General features: G+C 44.5%; 1 protein-coding gene and 1 long non-coding RNA gene across 4 annotated transcripts in view; one reads left to right on the top strand and one right to left on the bottom strand.

Annotated features, from left to right (window-relative positions):
* Positions 1 to 18,423, top strand: part of LOC127542729 (uncharacterized) — a 147,806-nt gene that overhangs the window by 48,151 nt on the left and 81,232 nt on the right. For both annotated transcript variants that reach the window (XR_007948805.1, XR_007948804.1), the window contains 5 exons: positions 1,247 to 1,469; positions 2,566 to 2,666; positions 9,640 to 9,862; positions 10,434 to 10,681; positions 10,965 to 11,065. This is a non-coding gene — a long non-coding RNA (uncharacterized LOC127542729). The remainder of the gene's footprint in view (positions 1 to 1,246; positions 1,470 to 2,565; positions 2,667 to 9,639; positions 9,863 to 10,433; positions 10,682 to 10,964; positions 11,066 to 18,423) is intronic.
* LOC127542726 (uncharacterized) overlaps positions 1 to 18,423 on the bottom strand; it is a 58,451-nt gene that overhangs the window by 1,656 nt on the left and 38,372 nt on the right. The window contains exon 2 of one of the 2 annotated variants that reach the window (XM_051968495.1): positions 5,701 to 6,995. The exons of the other annotated variant lie outside the window; for it this stretch is intronic. The gene's annotated coding sequence lies outside the window, so the exon portion shown is untranslated. Of the gene's footprint in view, positions 1 to 5,700; positions 6,996 to 18,423 lie in introns of those variants that run through there. 2 annotated transcript variants of the gene reach the window in all.

Here is an 18,423-nt window from a genome sequence, read left to right as displayed (position 1 = left end):
GGTGGGGGCAGAGTGACAAAGGGAAGATAATAGTGGGGCCTGGGATGGAGAAAAGGAAAGAAACAATGAAGAGAACATTGTGAACCCCTGGGAGAAATACAGAAAAGAAAGCAGAGAGTGTCTGTGGGAGGACAATGGCTGCAGAGCAAAAGAAGAAAGTACTTGCTAAGGGGGGAGTGCTGGGAACAGGCCTGGGTCCTGTGCAGACTGTGCAGTGAGACAGGAGGGATAAAGCAGCAGAGCCTGAGGATGCTCTGAGGCAGCAAGGGCTCACAGTGGACTGGACGGTCAGGGAAAAGGAAGAGAATTCCTTATCCGGGACTATGAGACCAATGAGGAAAGAGCTGGAGCCAAAGGGGCAGGGAGGAGCCATGCTGGACAAAGCCATGGGCTGGGGGTCAGGACAGGCTGCCTCACAAACTCAGAGATGTGTGACCCTGCAAAAGGCCCTTGGCACCTGCTTTAGACCACAGTTTCTTCTACTTGTAAATGATGCTCTTGATCTCAAAGGCTTTTAATGTTGTGCTTTTATGAGAAAGAAGAGAAAAGTCTGAGGTTTGAGGTAGGAGGAGAGAAAAGCAGTTAGTAAGCAAACTCCATTAGAGAGACAGAGAAATGCACAGAAATAGTGACAAAGATAGAAAGACACCAAAAAGGGACCACAGAGACCTGGGAGAGTGACACTGGGGGGTCACGAGGCAGCTGGTTCTCCTAATGGCTAAACCTTGAGGCCTGGAGTCAGGAGGATCTGAATTCTGGGCCTGACTTATAAGCTTCCTTGCTCCCTCTCCCAGAATCAGTTCTCCTTATATGTCTAATCCTTAGTTTCTTCAGGGTTAGAATAGACTTTCCTTAGTTTTTTCTGCCTCTATGTGAGGCATCCTATAAGTGACAGAAAGAGAAGTTTCTCAGGCTAAGTGAGCTTGCTGTGGTGGCAGCGCTGCCAGAGGCTTCTGTGGAGTGCAATCAAGGAGACGCAGCAGGACAAGGCCCACTTTGTACAAAGGAAAGGGGGAGGATAAAAAGGGATGGAGGACAGGGCATGAGCACCAAAAGGCAGAAGGCAGAGCCCTTGGGGTGGGCCATTTTGGGGAAAGGCAGTGCAAAGAGGGAGACCCAGAGAGAAAAGAATAGTTGGTAATTTGAGGAGAGAAAGAAGTTATTGTTGGGGGAGAGGCAGAGAGCAAGGAGCTGAAGGACCCAGCAATTTGTTTCTGAAAATTAAGAGCTGTTCATGTCACTTCAGTTTTCCCAGCTTGAATTTCTACCTCTAAAAGTGATGGAGATGGAGTTGGTCACTTAGGGACCCTTCCCATTGGACGATTCTATCATTGAGGGAGAGAGAACGGCAATTCCCATGGGAGTGAAGGTCAGGAAGGAGAGTTCGTGGGAAAGAGAACCAGAGAAAGGCCCACGAGGCATCGATCATGGGAGCGACAAAAAGTCATCCTCCTACCAACCAGAACACAGTATGTCGAGAAAAAGTGATGTGTTCAACCCCCTCTTGTAAGCGTACTGGTTGTGTGTCCCTCAGCACATCACTTAAACTCCTTTTCTCAGTTTCCTTGGTTAGACTGGTTAGATTTTATTCCCTTTCCCTAACGTTTGATGCTTTTCCAATAGAGAAGGGAAAAAAACTTAATATAGGGGAGCGGTGGATTCTGAGTAGGGAACAGATATAGAGGAAAGGGAACACCATGGACAGAGCAAAGGGAGAGTCAAAGGAAGGGGGCAAGTGAGGATGTGGGAGATAGAGTGGAAGCTAATCCAGGAGAGAGAGTCAGAGACAGAAGGTGATGATGGTGTCAAGATACAAAAGGAAGGGATGCTGAAGACACTGATGCTTTAGTTCTTGGAGTTACAGCCCTAGAGTCAGGAAGAAGCAGAGCTGAGTCCTGGGATAGAGAGGAGAAAGTCCGTTTCATAGTCTAGGATTTGGAATCAGGGAGGGTTGGTTTCTAATTTTTTTATATTGTCTCTGGTTGTTTTCCCATAGATATGTTAACTTGTTTAAACCTGAATTTCTTGTGCTTTAAAAAGAGGAGGTTGAACCCAGTGGCCCTGAAGATGTCAGATAACTGCACATATGCAGAAGAAAGACAGAGGGAGAGAGAGAGAAATGAAAGAGAAGCAATACATTTACAATGAAGAGGAAGACAAAAAATAGCTTGACAAGAGGCAGCAAATATATGTGTGAGGGAGAGAGAATCGTGGAATATGTTTAGACACAAAATTTGGATCCCACAAATGATGAGACAAAGAAAAAGGATAAAGTGACAATGGTGAGAGAGAGCTGGGTGGTACAATGTATATAGTGATGGGCCTATTATCAGGAAGAAATAAATTCAAATTCTGTCAGTATCAATAACCCCCAGACATTTACTAGCTCTTTTGCTCTGCACCAGTTGTTTAACCTTTGTCTCCTTCAGTTTACCGAGCTCTACGAGGTGGTAATAATATGCCCTACTTCCCAACAAAACACATTAATATTTGTACATTGTAGAGTATAACCTTTACTGCCATTCATGGACTTAATTCTTATTTTCCTTCTTTCTTTCCTAAAAGGAATTGGTCGTCAATGGTGTCTAAGAATACTGTGAGTTCTACATCTCCAATAACACTGGAATCTATGAGAAAAGGAGAATACTACACAGAGTGAGAATCAGGTAAGAAATTTCTGAGAGCTGAAAGATAGAGGGAAAACATTACAGAGGCAGAGGATGGGGAGAGCGGGAAAAGCAAGGGAGAATAGGGGATGTAGGGAGATCTTTTTAGAATGTTTCCCAGAGAGACACACACAGAGACAGCGATAGACAGTAATTTAGAGTCCCCACAGCCTCAGGTTCCTCGCCTGAAGAAAGTGGTTTTTTTTTTAACCCCGAGGTCCTTTATTGCTCTAAAATTCTAATGCTAAGAGTGATGAAAGAAGGGGAAAATGATTAGTGTATGTTTTGTGGTAGAGATACATAGAGAGAAATGTTGTTAAAATACTAGTGATAGGGAGAGATCAAGAGAAAGTCCACTAGAAAGGGGAGATCAAAGGAGAAAGAGTCTTCATAAATGTGTTGAGAAAGAGAAGAAAACTGTTGAAGGAGAGCAGAAAGGGAAAGAACCCATGGAGATGGGGGAGAGGAAGAGAAACAAAGAGAAGGGACCATTCTGGATTGGGGTAGAGAGACAGTAGGAAGAAACAACTGAGAATAGATGGTGTGGGGACCATCCATTCGATGGATGGAATTTTAGGTCCATTCATTCTTGAGGGGAGAAACAAAATGAAGAGGTGGAAAAGGCAAAAATAAAGAGACCATCAGGGTGTGGGGAGAGGGAGAAAACAAGGGAGAGATCAAAGGTCTTCAAGGGAGAATCAAAGAATCAAAAATTAAGAATTAAGTAGAACCAAGGAATAGAAAAAAGGCAAAGATCAAAGATGACGTAGTCATAGGGTTGGAGAGGGCATGGGACAGTGAGGAGAAGGAGAAAGACACACAGAGGGGACCACTGGTTGAGAAAAAGAGGGAGAGAATAAAGATCATAGGCCATAAGAAAAAAGTGATCGTGATGGAAGAGATCATTGAGGTTGACAAAGGGAAGAGAACACTGGCATGAGAGCAACAGGAGAATAACATTTGGAAGAGGGAAAGAAAGAGAGAAATAATAGGATGGAATCACTGTGAAATGGGGTGTGTGTGTGAGAAAATAGCCTATTGGGTAGAGAGCAAAGAGAAAGGAGAAAAAAGAGAAGGGCAAAAGGGAACTCTGAGGATGGTGGGAAGAAATGAGAAAGGTATCACTGGGAGGGAAGAGTGGAGAAAAAAAGGGAAAAGACCATTAAGGACACTGGGAAAGGAAGAAACCATGGTTTAGAGTAGTTATTGAGGAAACCCAAAAGGAAATGAACATGATACTAGAATAAAATCAGGAGGAAGAATAGAAAAGACACAGTGACAGAAACTGAGAAGAAGACAAGGACACTTGGTAAGTTATAACCACATTGGATAGAGCTTAGAGACAGCTGGAGCAAATCACAAGTGACATTGCAGGGATATAATCGAAAGGGAAATGTGATTAGAGGGAGAGGCAACAGGGCACACAATAGGCTGAACCATCATTCTTTTTTTCCTGAGGCAGCTGGAGTTATAAGTGAATTATTCAGGGTCACTCAGCTGGAAAGTGTTAAATGTTTGAAGCTGAATTTGACCTCAGCTCCTTCTGACTCCAGGCCCTGTGTGCTATGTACTGAGCCATCTAGCTGCCCTTAGGCCCTTATTCTCAGTCACATCCAGCTGAGTTCACAACTTAGCTGGACAAGTTCTGGGTGAGCCTGTCACGTAACCTCCCTCAGGCCTCTGAGCCAGGTGTGCTGGGATGTGGCCTCCACCAGTTCCTTCCCCTTGAGGTTTGTGATTGTAGGAGGAAGAGTGATGGATCCCCACAGGCAGGATGGATCAGGACAGAACAGCCAGTGGGAAGAGGCCACTGAGTGAGGAGACAGACAAGGAGAAATTGCACCAGGTGTGGGTAGAGAAACATGGCAGACTCCCGTGGGGAAAAGTATATGTGAAGCTGAATATAAATAACGAGTTCAATTTCTTCCCCCTAAAATTAGTGGCTGTTTAGCCCTGGACAAGTCTTTAACTGTCACCACTTCCTTGGGTACAACAAGTCCTCACGGACTAGAAAGAGCCTCCAGCTCTGAGATTCTGGGCTTGGGCAGGAGAGAAGGAAAGATTACCTGCCATGGGGGCAGAGGATGGAGATTCAGGGAAAGGGCTTCTTGCAGCAAGAGACATGCAGCTAACTCAGTACCATGGACAGAGAACAGGGAGCATCAAAGGAAGGGGCCGAGTGAGCCTGTGGGCAGATAGGAAGATCCCCTCTAAAAACGATGGAAGTGTAGTTGGCCACTCTGGGCTCTTCCAGTTGGATGCTCCTCTCAGTGATAAGGAGAGGGCAGAAGTGGAAGGGCAGGAAAGGGAGTTAGTGGGAAGAGAAACAGCAAAAGGCCCACTTGGCCAGGATGGTGGGAGACAGAGAAAGGTAAGGGTCCAACAACCAGAGTAAGGTAAGTAGAGGGAAAGTGCTCCAGCTCTGCTTATAGCCTTACTGGCTGTTTGGGCCTCAGCATGTCACATAAACTCTGCAGCTCAGGTTCCTTTTCTCTCAATAGATGTGTTTGGACTGCATGGACACTCAGACCCATTCCAACTTTCTAATATTTTATGCTTTTCCAATAGAGAAGGGGAAAAGTACTTGGTGTAAGTGTAGAGGCAGAGAGATTGAGATCAAAGGGAAAGACATTTGAGGAAGTAAGACAAACGTTGGGAACTGAATAGCCTGTAGAGAGGAAAGAGTCAGAGGGAGGGGCCAAGCAAGGATGTGGGGACAGAGAGGAGGCTAGTCCAGCAGGCAGAGAGGGAGACAGAGACACAGGTGGATTCCACCCAGGAGAATCAGAGATTGTCAGAGAGAGAAGATTCCTTGGCAATGAAAGAGCCAGAGAGGGAAGAGAACAGTGTCAAGGAAGCAGATCTTTATGACCATGGGAGACTAAGTAAACCAAGCAAGGAACAAAGAGAAAGGACCAATGGGGATTGTGTGGGGTAGGCAAGTGTCAATTAAGGATGGAGAGAGTAAAGCAGTTGAGTTCAGATCAAACCTCAGACCTTTTTCATGCATCAATTTGTTTCAGGAAGACACTGAAGGTTTGTCAGGCTCAGCTTCCTCCTCTGTAATATATTCGAGGGCTGCTCTGATGACCTTTAAGATCCCTTTCATGGTTAAAATCCTAAGAATGATGGAAAAGAAAAAGAAATTTTCTTGGGGGACTGAGATGTGAGGAGAAATTGAGCATCAAAATACCTTTAAGTAGGGGGAGAGACACAGGGAATGGCCAGAGGGGGAGAGAAAGTGTTGGAAAGAGAGAAAAGGAGAGGGCCATTTACAGTGGAGATAAGCAGAGATGAAAAGTGGTACTGCAAAATTGCTGACTGTCAGTTTGAAAGACAAGAGAGGGAAGTAGAGGGAGAGATCTAAAAGGAAGAAAATATGCTTTACAAATATTGTCTCATTTGATACCTAGGACAGTTCCATGCAGCTGCTTACAAGATCCCCATTTTATAGTTAAGGCAAAAAGTGCATTGAGACTGTGACTAGCCCTGGTTCTTTCAGCTAAGAAATATCTAAAATTTAATTTGAACTCGGGTCCGACAGACTCCAGGCCCAGCACTCTTTCCAATGCACAGGCCACATCCCTGGAGCCTCGCGGATTTGAGTGCAGATCCTACTCTCCACTCTGCCTCTATAACTCTATGCAGATCTCTGTCACTCTCCCAGTCTCAGCTTCCTTCTCTCTCTATTGATGAGCTTATACGTAGAAGCCTGTGAGGACATGTCCAAAACTCAATCTGTGATTGAAGGAGAAAGAAGCCACATGTAACGTAGCATTGAGTTAGAGGGAGGAAGCGTGAAATAGAGACAAGAAGTTTGTAGGGAAGTCAGAGAAATGGAGGGAGTAGAGTAGTGTGGAAAGAGGAGAGAAAGAAAGGGAAAGGGAAGGGATGGCAATGGATTGCAGGGAGAGAGAGACCAAAGGGTAGAAAGGAAAAGAGAAGTGAGAGAAAAAGGGGGAAAGGGAAACAGAAACAGAGAAAGATAGAGACAAATACAGAAGAGGAGACAGAAAGCTAAATAATATACAAAGAATCTGCAACTTGAAGGGAGAGGGAGAATGAAGGAAGTGCATTGTGGGAGGGGTGAAAGACATTCCCGAGGTCATTAGCAAAGAAGATTGTGAAGGGAAAGTGAGAGGAGATGATGTAGAGAGATCTTGTTAGAAGTTTAGGCAGATGGATACAGAGAGACGGACACTGATAGACAGGAATTTAGAGTTTCTGGGCCTCAATTTGCTTCCTGAAGAAAGTAATTGTATTTCATGGGTCTCTGGTCCTTTTCATCTCTAAATTCATCATTTTATGAGTAATGAAAGGTCAAAAATACTTTTTGATATATGTTCTGTCTCTGCCAATTATAAATCTATGATTTATTTCATGAGTGATGCAAGGAGATAGTGGGGGAAAGACCATGGTTCAGTAGAAAGAGAAAGAGCCTACTGGGGAGAGAGGAGAAAGGATAAAGAGGATTTTGACTAGGTTTCTGGGGAGAGAGAAGGAAAAAAGGCCACCAAGATATATGGCAGAAGAGTGTCAGTAGCACAATTGAGGTAGTGAAGACGAAGGTGAAGTGAAGAAGAGAAAATGATCTTTGGGTGAAAAAGAAAGGAAAGCAAAATAGAGGGAGCCATTTTGGATGTGAGAAGAAGGAAGAAGTGACTAAGATGGGATGGGGTGGAGGAGACAAAGGGAAGAATATGCTAAATATAGGAGGGAGAAAAATCTCCCACCAGGGATCAGTACCATTAGGCAGAAAGGAAATAGAATATTGGTGATAGAGAATTTTTGAGTCAAACTCAAGAAGTTGTGTAGAGCCTAGGGGAAAGGAGAAGAAGGATCCAGTAGAAAAGACATCTTGGGAAAGGGGAGGGCAGCTGGAGATTAAGGAGAAAGAGAGACAGAGTGAAAGACAAAAAGACATACATGGAAAAACACAGACACACACAAACACACAGAGCCAGAGAAAGAGAGTAGTTTCAGGGAAGGCCCAGAAGGGAGAGATCACTGGGAAAGGAAGAAGGGGAGAAAAAAGGAGGAAATATGGGGAATAAAACGAGAATGGAGATACTATTAAAGAAAGGCAAAGAAGGAGTGAGAAAATGAGAAGAGCTTAGCTGGCATAGAAAAGCAATAAAACGAAAAAAAAACATTACATAGTAAGAAGAGAAAAAGAGAGAAGTAATCATTAGAAAAGTTACGTGGGTGGCAGGAAAATAAAGGGAACTTAGAGGATGTGGTAGTAAGGAAAAAAAACAACAAAAAAGAAAAGGATGAGAGAAAATGAAAAAGATAAACAATGTTGGGAAAGGGAGGAGACAACGTAAAGGAACAGATCACTGATTAGAGAAAAGACAGAGAAAGAATGAAGGGAGAGACCATAGTATAAGATGGGGGAAAAAAAAGGGAAAGAACCACTGATGAGGAAGAAGAGGGAGAGAGCCACTGGGAAAGGACCACTGGAAAAACTGGAGAGGGGAGATACACGGGGAAGGAACCATAAAGCACAGAGATGGAGGGGGAAGGAAGGTACCATTAGGGAGGGGAGACTAAACTGAGAAACCCAGGTGACAGGAAGAAGTAGAGAGAAAGGGCCAATGGGAAAAGAGGAGAGAGGAAATAGATAGGGAAGATACCGTGGATGATGGGGATGGAGGGAGATGGAAAGTACCATGAAGGAGGGCAGACAAAGCTGAGAAATAAATGGAAGGAAGCACAGGAGGTGGGGGCACATTGATAAAGGAAAGAGAATCGTGGGATCTGAAATGGAGAAAAGGAAAGAAACAATGAAGAGAACATTGTGAACCCCTGGGAGAAATACAGAAAAGAAAGCAGAGAGTGTCTGTGGGAGGACAGACAATGGCTGCAGAGCAAAAGAAGAAAGTCCTTGCTAAGGGGGGAGTGCTGGGGACAAGTCTGGGTCCTGTACAGACTGTGCAGTGAGACAGGAGGGATAAAGCAGCAGAGCCTGAGGATGCTCTGAGGCAGCAAGGGCTCACAGTGGATTGGACGGTCAGGGAAAAGGAAGAGAATTCCTTATCCGGGACTATGAGACCAATGAGGAAAGAGTGGAGCCAAAGGGGCAGGGAGGAGCCATGCTGGACAAAGCCATGGGCTGGGGGTCAGGACAGGCTGCCTCACAAACTCAGAGATGTGTGACCCTGCAAAAGGCCCTTGGCACCTGCTTTAGACCACAGTTTCTTCTACTTGTAAATGATGCTCTTGATCTCAAAGGCTTTTAATGTTGTGCTTTTATGAGAAAGAAGAGGAAATTCTGAGGTTTGAGGTAGGAGGAGAGAAAAGCAGTTAGTAAGCAAACTCCATTAGAGAGAGACAGAGAAATGCACAGAAATAGTGACAAAGATAGAAAGACACCAAAAAGGGACCACAGAGACCTGGGAGAGTGACACTGGGGGGTCACGAGGCAGCTGGTTCTCCTAATGGCTAAACCTTGAGGCCTGGAATCAGGAGGATCTGAATTCTGGGCCTGACTTATAAGCTTCCTTGCTCCCTCTCCCAGAATCAGTTCTCCTTATATGTCTAATCCTTAGTTTCTTCAGGGTTAGAATAGACTTTCCTTAGTTTTTTCTGCCTCTATGTGAGGCATCCTATAAGTGACAGAAAGAGAAGTTTCTCAGGCTAAGTGAGCTTGCTGTGGTGGCAGCGCTGCCAGAGGCTTCTGTGGAGTGCAATCAAGGAGACGCAGCAGGACAAGGCCCACTTTGTACAAAGGAAAGGGGGAGGATAAAAAGGGATGGACGACAGGGCATGAGCACCAAAAGGCAGAAGGCAGAGCCCTTGGGATGGGCCATTTTGGGGAAAGGCAGTGCAAAGAGGGAGACCCAGAGAGAAAAGAATAGTTGGTAATTTGAGGGAGAGAAAGAAGTTATTGTTGGGGGAGAGGCAGAGAGCAAGGAGCTGAAGGACCCAGCAATTTGTTTCTGAAAATTAAGAGCTGTTCATGTCACTTCAGTTTTCCCAGCTTGAATTTCTACCTCTAAAAGTGATGGAGATGGAGTTGGTCACTTAGGGACCCTTCCCATTGGACGATTCTATCATTGAGGGAGAGAGAACGGCAATTCCCATGGGAGTGAAGGTCAGGAAGGAGAGTTCGTGGGAAAGAGAACCAGAGAAAGGCCCACGAGGCATCGATCATGGGAGCGACACAAAGTCATCCTCCTACCAACCAGAACACAGTATGTTGAGAAAAAGTGATGTGTTCAACCCCCTCTTGTAAGCGTACTGGTTGTGTGTCCCTCAGCACATCACTTAAACTCCTTTTCTCAGTTTCCTTGGTTAGACTGGTTAGATTTTATTCCCTTTCCCTAACGTTTGATGCTTTTCCAATAGAGAAGGGAAAAAAACTTAATATAGGGGAGCGGTGGATTCTGAGTAGGGAACAGATATAGAGGAAAGGGAACACCATGGACAGAGCAAAAGGAGAGTCAAAGGAAGGGGACAAGTGAGGATGTGGGAGATAGAGTGGAAGCTAATCCAGGAGAGAGAGTCAGAGACAGAAGGTGATGATGGTGTCAAGATACAAAAGGAAGGGATGCTGAAGACACTGATGCTTTAGTTCTTGGAGTTACAGCCCTAGAGTCAGGAAGAAGCAGAGCTGAGTCCTGGGATAGAGAGGAGAAAGTCCGTTTCATAGTCTAGGATTTGGAATCAGGGAGGGTTGGTTTCTAATTTTTTTATATTGTCTCTGGTTGTTTTCCCATAGATATGTTAACTTGTTTAAACCTGAATTTCTTGTGCTTTAAAAAGAGGAGGTTGAACCCAGTGGCCCTGAAGATGTCAGATAACTGCACATATGCAGAAGAAAGACAGAGGGAGAGGGAGAGAGAGAGAAATGAAAGAGAAGCAATATATTTACAATGAAGAGGAAGACAAAAAACAGCTTGACAAGAGGCAGCAAATATATGTGTGAGGGAGAGAGAATCGTGGAATATGTTTAGACACAAAATTTGGATCCCACAAACGATGAGACAAAGAAAAAGGATAAAGCGATAATGGTGAGAGAGAGCTGGGTGGTACAATGTATATAGTGATGGGCCTATTATCAGGAAGAAATAAATTCAAATTTTGTCAGTATCAATAACCCCCAGACATTTACTAGCTCTTTTGCTCTGCACCAGTTGTTTAACCTTTGTCTCCTTCAGTTTACCGAGCTCTACGAGGTGGTAATAATATGCCCTATTTCCCAACAAAACACATTAATATTTGTACATTGTAGAGTATAACCTTTACTGCCATTCATGGACTTAATTCTTATTTTCCTTCTTTTCTTCCTAAAAGGAATTGGTCATCAATGGTGTCTAAGAATGCTGTGAGTTCTACATCTCCAATAACACTGGAATCCATGAGAAAAGGAGAATACTACACAGAGTGAGAATCAGGTAAGAAATTTCTGAGAGCTGAAAGATAGAGGGAAAACATTACAGAGGCAGAGGATGGGGAGAGAGGGAAAAGCAAGGGAGAATAGGGGATGTAGGGAGATCTTTTTAGAATGTTTTCCAGAGAGACACACACAGAGACAGCAATAGACAGTAATTTAGAGTCCCCACAGCCTCAGGTTCCTCGCCTGAAGAAAGTGGTTTTTTCAACCCTGAGATCCTTTATTGCTCTAAAATTCTAATGCTAAGAGTGATGAAAGAAGGGGAAAATGATTAGTGTATGTTTTGTGGTAGAGATACATAGAGAGAAATGTTGTTAAAATACTAGTGATAGGGAGAGATCAAGAGAAAGTCCACTAGAAAGGGGAGATCAAAGGATCTTTATAAATGTGTTGAGAAAGAGAAGAAAACTGCTGAAGGAGAGCAGAAAGGGAAAGAACCCATGGAGATGGGGGAGAGGAAGAGAAACAAAGAGAAGGGACCATTCTAGATTGGGGTAGAGAGACAGTAGGAAGAAACAACTGAGAATAGATGGTGTGGGGACCATCCATTCGATGGATGGAATTTTAGGTCCATTCATTCTTGAGGGGAGAAACAAAATGAAGAGGTGGAAAAGGCAAAAATAAAGAGACCATCAGGGTGTGGGGAGAGGGAGAAAACAAGGGAGAGATCAAAGGTCTTCAAGGGAGAATCAAAGAATCAAAAATTAAGAATTAAGTAGAACCAAGGAATAGAAAAAAGGCAAAGATCAAAGATGACGTAGTCCTAGGGTTGGAGAGAGCATGGGACAATGAGGAGAAGGAGACAGACACACAGAGGGGACCACTGGTTGAGAAAAAGAGGGAGAGAATAAAGGTCATAGGCCATAAGAAAAAAGTGATCGTGATGGAAGAGATCATTAAGGTTGACAAAGGGAAGAGAACACTGGCATGAGAGCAACAGGAGAATAACATTTGGAAGAGGGAAAGAAAGAGAGAAATAATAGGATGGAATCACTGTGAAATGGGGTGTGTGTGAGAAAATAGCCTATTGGGTAGAGAGCAAAGAGAAAGGAGAAAAAAGAGAAGGGCAAAAGGGAACTGTGAGGATGGTGGGAAGAAATGAGAAAGGTATCACTGGGAGGGAAGAGTGGAGAAAAAAAGGGAAAAGACCATTAAGGACACTGGGAAAGGAAGAAACCATGGTTTAGAGTAGTTATTGAGGAAACCCAAAAGGAAATGAACATGATACTAGAATAAAATCAGGAGGAAGAATAGAAAAGACACAGTGACAGAAACTGAGAAGAAGACAAGGACACTTGGTAAGTTATAACCACATTGGATAGGGCTTAGAGACAGCTGGAGCAAATCACAAGTGACATTGCAGGGATATAATCGAAAGGGAATTGTGATTAGAGGGAGAGGCAACAGGGCACACAATAGGCTGAACCATCATTCTTTTTTTCCTGAGGCAATTGGAGTTATAAGTGAATTATCCAGGGTCACACAGTGGAAAGTGTTAAATGTTTGAAGCTGAATTTGACCTCAGATCCTTCTGACTCCAGGCCCTGTGTGCTATGCACTGAGCCATCTAGCTGCCCCTAGGCCCTTATTCTCAGTCACATCCAGCTGAGTTCACAACTTAGCTGGACAATTTCTAGGTGAGCCAGTCACGTAACCTCCCTCAGGCCTCTGAGCCAGGTGTGCTGGGATGTGGCCTCCACCAGTTCCTTCCCCTTGAGGTTTGTGATTTAAGGAGGAAGAGTGATGGATCCCCACAGGCAGGATGGATCAGGACAGAACAGCCAGTGGGAAGAGGCCACTGAGTGAGGAGACAGACAAGGAGAAAGTGCACCAGGTGTGGGTAGAGAAACACAGCAGACTCACGTGGGGAAGAGAATACGTGAAGCTGAATATAAATAAGAGGAGTTCAATGTCTTCCCCCTAAAATCAGTGGCTGTTTGGCCCTGGACAAGTCTTTAACTGTCACCACTTCCTCAGCTATAACAAGTCCTCTGGGACTAGAAAGAGCCCCCAGCTCTGAGATTCTGGGCTTGGACAGGAGAGAAGGAAAGATTATCAGCCATGGGGGCAGAGGATGGAGATTCAGGGAAAGGGCTTCTTGCAGCAAGAGACATGCAGCTAACTCAGTACCATGGACAGAGAACAGGGAGCATCAAAGGAAGGGGCCGAGTGAGCCTGTGGGCAGATAGGAAGATCCCCTCTAAAAACGATGGAAGTGTAGTTGGCCACTCTGGGCTCTTCCAGTTGGATGATCCTCTCAGTGATAAGGAGAGGGCAGAAGTGGAAGGGCAGGAAAGGGAGATAGTGGGAAGAGAAACAGCAAAAGTTCCACTTAGCCTGGATGGTGGGAGACAGAGAAAGATAAGTGTCCAACAACCAGAGTAAGGTAAGTAGAGGGAAAGTGCTCCAGCTCTGCTTGTAGCCTTACTGGCTGTTTGGGCCTCCGCATGTCACATAAACTCTGCAGCTCAGGTTCCTTTTCTCTCAATAGATGTGTTTGGACTGCATGGACACTCAGACCCATTCCAACTCTAATATTTTATGCTTTTCCAATAGAGAAGGGGAAAACTACTTGGTGTAAGTGTAGAGGCAGAGAGATTGAGATTAAAGGGAAAGACTTTTGAGGAAGGAAGACAAACGTTGGGAACTGAATAGCCTGTAGAGAGGAAAGAGTCAGAGGGAGGGGCCAAGCAAGGATGTGGGGACACAGAGAGGAGGCTAGTCCAGCAGGCAGAGAGGGAGACAGAGACACGGGGGGATTCCACCCAGGAAAAGCAGAGATTTTCAGAGAGAGAAGATTCCTTGGCAATGAAAGAGCCAGAGAGGGAAGAGAACAGTGTCAAGGAAGCAGATCTTTATGACCATGGGGGACTAAGTAAAGGATCAAAGGATCAAGGATCAAAGAGAAAAGAACAATGGGGATTGTGTGGGGTAGGCAAGTGGCAATTAAGGATGGAGAGAGTAAAGCAGTTGAGTTCAGAGCAAACCTCAGACCTTTTTCATGCATGAATTTGTTTCAGGAAGACACTGAAGGTTTGTCAGGCTCAGCTTCCTCCTCTGTAATAAATTCGAGGGCTGCTTTGATGACCTTTAAGATCCCTTTCATGCTTAAAATCCTAAGAATGATGGAAAAGAAAAAGAAATTTTCTTGGGGGACTGAGATGTGAGGAGAAATTGAGCATTAAAATACCTTTAAGTAGGGGGAGAGACACAGGGAATGGCCAGAGGGGGAGAGAAAATGATGGAAAGGGAGAAAAGGAGGGGGCCATTTACAGTGGAGATAAGCAGAGATGAAAAGTGGTACTGCAAAATTGCTGACTGTCAGTTTGAAAGACAAGAGAGGGAAGTAGAGGGAGAGATCTAAAAGGAAGAAAATATGCTTTACAAATATTGTCTCATTTGATACCTAGGACAGCTCCATGCAGCTGCTTACAAGATCCCCATTTTATAGTTAAGGCAAAAAGTGCATTGAGACTGTGACTAGCCCTGGTTCTTTCAGCTAAGAAATATCTAAAATTTAATTTGAACTCGGGTCCGACAGACTCTAGGCCCAGCACTCTTTCCAATGCACAGGCCACATCCCTGGAGCCTCGCGGATTTGAGTGCAGATCCTACTCTCCACTCTGCCTCTATAACTCTATGCAGACTCTGTCACTCTCCCCTTCTCAGCTTCCTTCCCTCTCAATTGATGAGATAATATGTGAGGACATATCCAAAACTTAATCTGTGATTGAAGGAGAACGAAGCCACATGTAACGTAGCATTGGGCTAGAGGGAGGGAGCGTGAAATAGAGACAAGAAGTTTGTAGGGAAGTCAGAGAAATGGAGGGAGTAGAGTAGTGTGAAAAGAGGAGAGAAAGAAAGGGAAAGGGAAGGGATGGCAATGGATTTCAGGGAGAGACAGACCAAAGGGTAGAAAGGAAAAGAGAAGTGAGAGAAAAAGGGGGAAAGGGAGACAGAGACAGAGAAAGATAGAGACAAATACAGAAGAGGAGACACAGAAAGCTAAATAATATACAAAGAATCTGCAACTTGAAGGGAGAGGGAGAATTAAGGAAGTGCATTGTGGGAGGGGTGAAAGACATTCCCGAGGTCATTAGAATGGAAGATTGTGAAGAGAAAGTGAGAGGAGATGATGTAGAGAGATCTTGTTAGAAGTTTAGGCAGATGGATACAGAGAGACACTGATAGACAGGAATTTAGAGTTTCTGGGCCTCAATTTGCTTCCTGAAGAAAGTAATTGTATTTCATGGGTCTCTGGTCCTTTTCATCTCTAAATTCATCATTCTATGAGTAATGAAAGGTCAAAAATACTTTTTTGATATATGTTCTGTCTCTGCCAATTATAAATCTATGATTTCATGAGTGATGCAAGGAGATAGTGGGGGAAAGACCATGGTTCAGTGGAAAGAGAAAGAGACTACTGGGGAGAGAGGAGAAAGGAGAAAGAGGATTTTGACTAGGTTTCTGGGGAGAGAGAAGGAAAAAAGGCCACCAAGATATATGGCAGAAGAGTATCACTAGCACAATTGAGGTAGTGAAGACAAAGGTGAAGTGAAGAAGAGAAAATGATCTTTGGGTGAAAAAGAAAGGAAAGCAAAATAGAGGGAGCCATTTTGGATGTGAGAAGAAGGAAGAAGTGACTAAGATGGGATGGGGTGGAGGAGACAAAGGGAAGAATATGCTAAATATAGGAGGGAGAAAAATCTCCCACCAGGGATCAGTACCATTAGGCAGAAAGGAAATAGAATATTGGTGATAGAGAATTTTTGAGTCAAACTCAAGAAGTTGTGTAGAGCCTAGGGGAAAGGAGAAGAAGGATCCAGTAGAAAAGAATCTTGGGAAAGGGGAGGGCAGCTGGAGATTAAGGAGAAAGAGAGACAGAGTGAGAGACAAAAAGAGATACATGGAAAAACACAGACACACACAAACACACAGAGCCAGAGAAAGAGAGTAGTTTCAGGGAAGGACCAGAAGGGAGAGATCACTGGGAAAGGAAGAAGGGGAGACAAAAGGAGGAAATATGGGGAATAAAACGAGAATGGAGATACTATTAAAGAAAAGAAAAGAAGGAGTGAGAAAATGAGAAGAGCCTTTTTGGCATAGAAAAGCGATAAAACGAAAAAAAGCACTACATAGTAAGAAGAGAAAAAGCGAGAAGAAATCATTAGAAAAGTTACGTGGGTGGCAGGAAAATAAAGGGAACTTAGAGGATGTGGTAGTAAGGAAAAAAACAAAAAAAGAGAAAAGGATGAGAGAAAATGAAAAAGATAAACAATGTTGGGAAAGGGAGGAGACAATGTAAAGGAACAGATCACTGATTAGAGAAAAGACAGAGAAAGAATGAAGGGAGAGACCATAGTATAAGATGGGGGAAAAAAAAAGGGAAAGAACCACTGATGAGGAAGAAGAGGGAGAGAGCCACTGGGAAAGGACCACTGGAAAAACTGGAGAGGGGAGATACAAAGGGAAGGAACCATAAAGCACAGAGATGGAGGGAGAAGGAAGGTACCATTAGGGAGGGGAGACTAAACTGAGAAACCCAGGTGACAGGAAGAGGTAGAGATAAAGGGCCAATGGGAAAAGAGGAGAGAGGAAATAGATAGGGAAGATACCATGGAAGATAAGGATGGAGGGAGATGGAAAGTACCATTAGGGAGGGGAGACTAAACTGAGAAACCCAGGTGACAGGAAGAGGTAGAAAGAAAGGGCCAATGGGAAAAGAGGAGAGAGGAAATAGATAGGGAAGATACCATGGATGATGGGGATGGAGGGACATGGAAAGTACCATGAAGGAGGGCAGACAAAGCTGAGAAATAAATGGAAGGAAGCACATGAGGTGGGGTCAGAGTGACAAAGGGAAGATAATAGTGGGGCCTGGGATGGAGAAAAGGAAAGAAACAGTGAAGAGAACATTGTGAACCCCTGGGAGAAATACAGAAAAGAAAGCAGAGAGTGTCTGTGGGAGGACAGCCAATGGCTGCAGAGCAAAAGAAGAAAGTACTTGCTAAGGGGGGAGTGCTGGGGACAAGTCTGGGTCCTGTGCAGACTGTGCAGTGAGACAGGAGGGATAAAGCAGCAGAGCCTGAGGATGCTCTGAGGCAGCAAGGGCTCACAGTGGATTGGATGGTCAGGGAAAAGGAAGAGAATTCCTTATCCGAGACTATGAGACCAATGAGGAAAGAGCTGGAGCCAAAGGGGCAGGGAGGAGCCATGCTGGACAAAGCCATGGGCTGGGGGTCAGGACAGGCTGCCTCACAAACTCAGAGATGTGTGACCCTGCAAAAGGCCCTTGGCACCTGCTTTAGACCACAGTTTCTTCTACTTGTAAATGATGCTCTTGATCTCAAAGGCTTTTAATGTTGTGCTTTTATGAGAAAGAAGAGGAAAGTCTGAGGTTTGAGGTAGGAGGAGAGAAAAGCAGTTAGTAAGCAAACTCCATTAGAGAGACAGAGAAATGCACAGAAATAGTGACAAAGATAGAAAGACACCAAAAAGGGACCACAGAGACCTGGGAGAGTGACACAGGGGGGTCACGAGGCAGCTGGTTCTCCTAATGGCTAAACCTTGAGGCCTGGAATCAGGGGGATCTGAATTCTGGGGCTGACTTATAAGCTTCCTTGCTCCCTCTCCCAGAATCAGTTCTCCTTATATGTCTAATCCTTAGTTTCTTCAGGGTTAGAATAGATTTTCCTTAATTTTTTCTGCCTCTATGTGAGGCATCCTATAAGTGACAGAAAAAGAACTTTCTCAGGCTAATTGAGCTTGCTGTGGTGGCAGCGCTGCCAGAGGCTTCTGTGGAGTGCGATCAAGGAGACGCAGCAGGACAAGGCCCACTTTGTACAAAGGAAAAGGGGAGGACAAAAAGGGATGGACGACAGGGGATGAGCACCAAAAGGCAGAAGGCAGAGCCCTTGGGATGGGCCAGTTTGGGGAAGGGGATTACAAAGACAGAGACCCAGAGAGAAAAGAATAGTTGGTAATTGAGGGAGAGAGGGAAGAAGTCATTGTGGGGGAAAGAGGTTAAGAGCAAGTAGCTGGAGAACCCAGTGGGGACATTTCTGAAGAAGAAGGGGATGGACCGGGAGGGAGCTGTTTGCTAGAACAGATAGAAGGTGGAGGGATGTGGGGCCAAATCACCCTCAGTCATTAATTTGTTTTGAAAATTAATAGCTGTTTCAGCCATTTAACTCTTCTTAGTTTGAATTTCTTCCTCTAAAAAGATAGAGATGGAGTTGGCCACTTAGGTGTCCTTCACATTGGATGATTCTGTCATTGAGGGAGAGAGAAGGGCAAGTCCCATAGGACTGAAAATCAGGAAGGAGAGTTAGTGGGGAAGAGAACCAGAGAAAGGCCCAC

This window comes from Antechinus flavipes, chromosome X (genome assembly GCF_016432865.1).
Source record: "Antechinus flavipes isolate AdamAnt ecotype Samford, QLD, Australia chromosome X, AdamAnt_v2, whole genome shotgun sequence".
Lineage (NCBI taxonomy): Eukaryota > Metazoa > Chordata > Mammalia > Dasyuromorphia > Dasyuridae > Antechinus > Antechinus flavipes.
The sequence above is the reverse complement of the archived record's forward strand: the minus strand, read 5'-3'. Positions and strand labels throughout refer to the sequence as shown.